This window comes from Octodon degus, unplaced genomic scaffold (genome assembly GCF_000260255.1).
Source record: "Octodon degus isolate 3935 unplaced genomic scaffold, OctDeg1.0 scaffold00217, whole genome shotgun sequence".
Taxonomy (NCBI): Eukaryota; Metazoa; Chordata; class Mammalia; order Rodentia; family Octodontidae; genus Octodon; species Octodon degus.
Window position 1 is genome coordinate 2281492 of NW_004524793.1, and position 8120 is coordinate 2289611.

Genomic DNA, 8120 nt, shown 5'->3' on the forward strand with positions numbered 1-8120 from the left:
TTTTTTTTTTTGCGGTACTGGGGATTGAGCTCAGGACCTTGTGCTTGCCAGGCAAGCACTTATTCTACTGAGCTATCTCCCCTGCCATGTTTAATCTACTTTGAGCACAGTTAACTTTCCATCCTTTTGGCTTACCATATCTGTGGTGGTGAACCAAGGCCTCGGATGGCTGTTTTTTGTTATCAAAAGTTCTAAAAGCTTTGCCATAGATGGACATAAAAAGCAGTGTAGGGAAGGGTAATTCAGCATGCAGTGTTCTAGTCCTGCTCCAATTTTGTAGACTTCAACACTAATTAAATGCTAGAATTGCTGAGGTCTGGTGATTGCATCTTAGACTTTCTTAGATTTACCTGACCAATATTTAACTAAGAAACTAATTAGAAGATTCATAAACTGAGCCAACTGATTTCCTTCTTCTGAATCTGAAAAGACAGCATATTCTTTGGCATTGCTGCTAAGGGTTACTAGGGACTTGCAATTTCACTAAAATGGATATTGTCCAAAATTCTGCTAAAATAAAATAGATGTGCCATAGGGGTAATGGTCATTTCCCAAAACTCTGTATGAAGGTGTATATGGGTAACAAAAATAAGAAATAAGTAAGAACAATAGCCTTAGCCTTCACAAAGAACAGGGAATGTATAGATGTTTATATAAATGAGCAGGCCGACCTGTAATGCAAAACAGAATAAATAAAACAGGGGCTACTGATTCTTGTGTTAGCATTTTCTACTCACTGACCAAAAGCGTTCATGCACATGACTAATAATTCCCACAAAGCATTCAATCTCTGTCTAGACAAATTCATGTATACCTGGGGAAACTCAACAGACTGCCTAAATTCAACTAGGATAGGATTTAAACCTAATTCCACCAAGCTATCTGTTTATAAAAGTTGTGGCCATTTCCTAAGTGCCTTGCAGAAAGTAGATGTCTGCAAAAGTAGTGCTAGTTTCATAAGTACCCCAAGAAACAAAGTTTTGTGTGTTCAACAAAAGCCAAAATATAAATGCTTGCTGTGAAGATGCCACAGAGTTAGTGTAGAATGATGTAAGACAAGGCAAAGATTATAGCCAGAAAGAACATGCAGGAAGGATTTCAAAGTAGGGGAGGGAAGAGGATACACAAACATTCCCTTTGTGGTTAAACAAAGGATAGAAGGTAAGTTGTGATCAGTTTGTAAGTGCATTCAAAATTAGTAGGCGACAGATAACCATTCCAATGTTCCAAAAAGCCTAATTAGGGACATACAATTGTTCTCTGGAAATATTCACTAGGTAGGGGATGGGGGGATAGCTCAGTGGAATAAGTGCTTGCCTGGCACACACAAGGTCCTGAGTTCAATACCTGGTACCACAAAAAAAAAAAAAAAAAAAAAAAAAAGATTCACTAGGCAACAGTGACCTAAGGTGGGATGAAATGAGTGGGAAAGGGAATGAGGGAATGCCTGAGAGATTCTGTCCTCCAAACACCCCACTGATCTTCATCTAATAGATTATGATTTGAAGCTTGGAAAATCTAGAACCTGCAAACTTTGAGAACTGTGTGGTCCCATATAGGTGCAAAGTATTTTTAACATATGACGTAACAGTAGGTTCAATAAATAAGAAACATTCAAAAAACTGTTTTTGAGCAGTCTGAAAGGAGCTCACATGTGATTCTCCCTTCTGTGGAAGCAGCTTCTCAGTGGCGTAACCACCCTTTTAGGTTTTATGTAAGTCTGAGCATTACATGTAGTGTGGCTTAGAACTCTGTACATCTAGATTTCTTCCATGTCCGGATTTCTCAATTTTATCTGAGTTTTTCAAAGATTATAGCAGATTCCTTCCATGGGACATATGTATAATGATAATTATTACCCCGGCTTCTTTTAGCTATTACAAAAAATAGATGACACAATCAACATGGAAGTAATCTACAGAACACAAAATTTTCTCTATCTTTGTCAGTTATAGTTATTTTTTATTGCTTCTTTTCAGTCTTCATAGCATTGCATTAAGTCCACTTAGGGAAGAAAAATATTTTTTGAAAACTGGATGTGTGCAAGATAGTTTGGGCATAAGACTGGCTCCTGCACCAGTGCATGAGTGCTAAGTTCTACGCAGCAAATGTGCCCATATTTTTGATGCCAAGTCATAAAGCTATTATCAAAAGAAGATAGGAAACAGACATAGCAGTAATGAGCCATATTACAGAAATGCAAGATAGGAGTAGCCACTACAAGTACTTTTTACTAGAGATATTTTAGTATAGAAATACTAAAGCCTACTATAGTATAAAAATACAAAATCTATGAGGAAAAATTCATTGATAACACGATTACACAGGCTATAGACAACAGCTCAGAACCAGGAAAGGACTGGCTTTCACAGAGAAAGTGTTTCATTTATATCTCCTGGAAAAAGATTGGTCAGAAAAAGGAGTAGTGTATGGAAGGAATGGAGGAAACAACGTTGTCTTCTGTGGCACAACGCTAGGGTTCTGAGCATTACCACATAAAGAGAAAAGGCAAAGGGTTGGTTCAAGGGGAAGATAGAAAGTCACATACCTTGATTCAACAAATATTTATGGAACATATAAATAGCCACCTAGAGACAGACACAGAGCTTGTCAGGAAAAGATACTGCTTGATATTCATGAACTTTAAAGATGAAGAGGGACGAATTCATACACAGGCACATAACAAATGATGTTTGTTATACATACTGAACATAAAGTGCAACAAGCCATCGGACTAATGTCTAATTTCTAAAGATGTCTTCACTTAACTGAAGCACATATAGTCTACAATGGATGAAGTACAAAGCAAATAAAAGTAGGATGAAAATCATCTTGCTTTTTGGTTTAGTTGAATAATCTTTCCCATAAGAAAGTTCTCCTTTGATTTTTAGGCTGTTGAGTATTTGAGACTTGTGTTTAAAAGGAAGGTTGTTGCTCTCTGAAAGTTTCTATGGTGCACCTTTGCTTCTCAAGTTTATGGTGAATGCTGTACTTAAAAGAATTAAAATTTACCAAAACATGTAGACATGGAAAACAATCTAGGAAGATATAAGCAGAACAAAAATCAGAAGAATTAAACTGGATCTACATTTCAATACCAAGCTAATAAAAAGGAACTGCCAAGGCTGCTCCTATTGGAAAATAGTCACAAAGAGGGAAGCTAAAGAGTAACTTTCCAGGGCAATTTGGAAAAACCAGCAATGCATTTTCTATGATCTGACAGGATGTGATTGTTTGTCTATTCCTTTGTTTTCACAATGGTTCCTCATTTTCAATCAAAGTTTTATGACAAATATACAGGGATTACATATAAACATGGAGCCAATCTCCTATGGTAAGATTTAACAAGGAAGGTTTAAAGAGAGAAATAGGAAACAACATGTATTAAATGATAGGATTATCCTTGAGTTTGTGTTTCATTTTTTTTAAAGTTGTCTAAAAGAACATTGTTCTATCTTGAACGTCTAAGTCTTTACCTAGGATCACAGCTGTATCTCTTTGAAGTTTAATGACATATTCACTTGTACTTTTTATTGTTTTTTTTTTAGTTGCCCAGCAATCTCCTATTATTTCTATTTACAGAAAATTGTAACAAGAAACATACAAGGCTCTCACTTACTGTTGATACAGACATAGGCAAGGCATTATCTGGTGGCATTTAAAATGCAATTATGAATTTTAATAGTCTTGAACATACTCGCTTAAAGAGAAGTGCTGCTTTTTATACCCTAAATTTGGAAACACACAAGCTATTTACCTGGAACACCTTTGAAGGATCTGTCTTAGTCTTCAGTTTGATAATGTACTCAGAATCATACTGTGCATCTGTACATCACTGACAAAGGAAAGCAGCAGAGAGCTTTCATTTCAGGCGAGTTCTGACTGTCGCCCTTCAAAGACATTCTGGAGACTGAATAATGGTGTCTAATAATTCTAGCTAACCCAGGTATTTAGCGCAGCTTTGAACAGGCAGTAATTCTCTTATATTTATTTTCTCAAAATGTAACACTAGTCTGAATTAAACATTATGATACATACCTGTACCAGTATAAACTATTTTTTCAAATTTTCCTAGTCAAGATTTCTTTCTCAGAGAAGAAAATTAGACAGGTGCAGCACACCAAATGAGATGAACTTTGTCCTGAAAGAAAATTGGTTTTTCCTTTTCAATTTCATTTCAAAGAGATCTGACAAGTGTGGCTTTGAACAAACTTTAACAGCACAATATCCTTTGTGTAAGTTTTCCCTTGTCAGCTTTTCCATTCCAGCAAGAACTTAGAACAAAGTAGATGCTGCCCTTTGAGTTGAGAACTTCATCAGTTGAATGAACACTAGTATAGTGTAGTGAAATTGAGGGCATACTCTCTCCTCGAATCTCAACAGTGCAGTGTCTCAACAAATATGATTTCTCTATTGGGCGCAAAAGACACTAGCTATACATTCAGTTTCATATATTCTCCTTGCCTTTCTTCATAGTAAAAGCCAAGTTATTTGGCAACACACATACTTGAAATTTCTACAGATTATGCTAAGAAATTTTCCACTGTGGATGGAACAAAAACACATTACTTTGTGATGTTGTTTGGTCTTACATTGTTTTGTACCAATATCACAGAAAGCCTGAGTGTTAGAGGTACAAAATCAGATTTTCAGATGTGTGTTGGGTTTTGAATTGTTTTGCTTTTAATACAAAAAGCAAAATGTATCTTCCTATTTGTTTTGTTTTGTTTCATTTTTAAACTTGTTTTTTGAGCATTGTGACCATTTAAAAATAAAATTCAACCTCAGAAGGGAAAAACCACAAAGAACTTCTTCATAGAGATTCTAATCTTTATTGAACAAAAGCTTGTTATGGCTACTCTTCTTTTAGAGTTTTGGATAGCATGTAAATTGTGTTAGTTAATGCTGGTAACTAACTGCTTTGACACATTTATTTTTCTTTGTAAAATCCCCTAACATTCTTATAGTTTTTATTTCAAGTGCCTCTTGCTATCTTTTACTTTGGCTTGGCTCCTAACTATTCCTTTCATCTCCTTTTCCCCCACTCACATTAATATTTAAAGACTGTACTAGTGTCAAACATTCATGTAGATACAACTTAAGTGCAAAGCAGATAAGACTACAGAATAAGTCCATGCTCAATTTAATTACAGCATTTTGATTAACACAGATTGTAAGTAGTTTGAACTAAGAATTTTAAGTTATTCAGCTTGAATATTACAAAGGCTAACCAGAGATGAAGTGTAACTTTGACTCAAAAACTGCCAGAAAACACTCTGATTAACCAATTTAGATGTACTATCTAATTAAGGATCTAAATATCTTTGGATCACAGAAATTCATGTTTATTGATAAGATAAAATATTTATTACCCAGAGAGCTGAATTAGCAAAAAGAGCTGCTCTAATCAGGTGCTAACTCTCAGAAAAAAAGAATGTTGCTTGAAATGGAAAATGGGATAGTCATGAGCAAATCTGGCTTGTTTATTCAAAAGCCATGCTCTTGCCAGCAAACTCATGATCTTTGAAAGTCTGGAGTGATGAAATCGGTGGCCAAATTTCTAAATGGGTTTGACAGGTAATGACTTCCCAGAGCAATCGCTAATAGAGAATAATCAGAAGGAAACAAGAAGGGGCGTTGTGAGCAGGTGCAGCAAAGCTCCCCAGGACGGCCCTGCAACAGCCCTAAGGATGGGGGCCCAGAAACCCCCGCTTCTGCATTTGTTGCCCTGGCATGTGCTGTTCTACATTTCTATTCACATTTTGCAGGAGGTTAATATTGTTTCTCCAAAAATTAGAAACATAAGGGAGAGAAGGATGTACTATAGGCTTCTGTAATACATTCTCTAGCACCTGACAAAATACTGACATGGAGTAAACAACCAATGGACTCAAAACTTCTCTATCTTAAGTAATACAAGTTCAGGACAATGCTGGCTTCTCCCAATGAGATTTAATTTTATGTTAACTTGTCCCAAGAAGAGGAGACATTTCAAATGGTGATAACATCAAGTACAAATAATGCGAAGATGGGGAGAAATAGCAAGGTGATTGTTATTGTTTCAATTCTTCTTCCATTTCTAAAAGTCTAAAACCATTATGAATAGAGTATTTTACTTGTGAATTTTACTAGGCCACATATAACTTTTGAGGGAGTAAAATTTTATGAAAACACATTCTATTATTTACACATTTAAATATAAAAGACAAACTAAGTCCCAATACCTTTCAAAGCCAATATCTTTTCAAAACGGGATTATTAGTTAGGTAGAACTATTTTCCTATTAGTAATTTTATTCCAAATATAACTAAAAATAAAACACAAATTGCAACACTTACTGGAGTTCAGAGACAATATGCTGGAATACTTTATACATTTCATGACTATAATTCTTAGCACAAATTATACATTTATTTACTCTGTGAAGTTTTCTAAGCACAGAAAATATATTTTGGTGTGTTAGATCCTAGAGTAGGTCTCCTTGTTTTTTTTTTATGTCAGTGTTCTTAGAACATTAGTTCAACAGCTAGGCAATACAACATTCCAGAAATCAGAAAATAAAAGTAGACAGCCATTGAATATCAACGTTAAAAATTTCAATAATACAACCACTTTTCATCTGTTTTTAATAAAACTTTATAATTACACATATTTTTAGTGAGACATCTTTTTAATTTCTTCCTCTCTTGTTTAGAACAATACTAGAGTTGATGCGAGGACTTAATAATGTATTTATACCCCAGAAACTAGAGTTCAATGAATTATCCTATTAAAATAATATATTATGCCATTACCAGCATCATTATTACAAAAATGAATTCAGAATAATAAGCCAAATTTGACCAGGGGACTTGGTGGCCATAAATCTACCAAAATTGCACTAGGCGCAGTTTTGCTGACAAGAAATTCCTTTTCACTGGCCTCTTGAGACATGTTAGTTAGATTCATATGCACAGGACGTGAGAACATCTAACACTTCTGTCTGAATGCCAAAGAGAACACTTTTAAGCAGATAATGTCCTTCAGGAGGAAAAATATAAAGCATTCCTGAATGAAATGTGAGCCCACTGTTTCTATATATAGGGGATCATCAAAGGGACATTAAAATCAGAATCCTACAATTGCTATATATAAAAGTGACAAGTTTTACAATTAAGTATAGAGTCCCAGGGTGACAGCAAATTATAACCTATTGCCTATAATTGAAATCTGGTTATAAGCAAATTATTCTTGAAACAACAAGCCTTGCATTCTATTCCTCCCACTTTAGTCTTAATAAGTGAAGATCACTTTTTAATTTTGTTTTATTTTTTTAACTTTTATTGGTGCACGTTTTCATTACAGAATGATTACATTCATCATAGAAAGCTGATATATACACAGAGAGCATCTTAATTCTTTCCATGTTCTTTGCTCTTCCCCTTCCTCACCTCTCTCCATCTCCTAATCCCCTTCACGTTAGCAACAGCTTCTCCTTTCTGTTTTCTATATCTGTCTTTATTTACTCAATTATTTAAAATTAAGTTTTCTCCTAAGAAGAGCCAGGCAATATGTAAGCTCATGTATGTGATTTGCTTCTGCTAACCTTATGGTCACAAAGGGCAAGAATTTTCCTACAAATGTTTCCAATGTGTCCTTCTTTAAAGAAGAATACTAGTCCTTTGTGTATAAATATCACATTTTCTTTGGCTACTCATTAGTTAATGGACATATGGGTTGCTTCCAAGATTTAGCTATTCTGAGTTGTGCTGCTGGGCTGGGGAGATAGCTCAGCAGCTTAAGCTCCTGTCTGGTAAGTGGAAGGTTCTGAGTTCAATCACTGGCACCACACAAAAAAATTGTTTTGCTGTAAACATGGGTATACACATATCTTTGCAATGTGATATCTTTTATTCTTTCAGGAATATATTGAGAAGGGGAAGACCTGGGTTGAATAGAAGTTTTAAGTTTAGTTTTTTGAGGGATGAGGAAAATCCACATATTGATTTCCATAGTATTGATACTTGTTTACATTCCCATCAACAAAGGAAAAGTGTTGTTTTTTCTTCTGAAGCCTCATCACCATTTATTATTATTTGATTTATTTTCTTTTTTTTTTGGAACCGGGGATTGAACTCAGG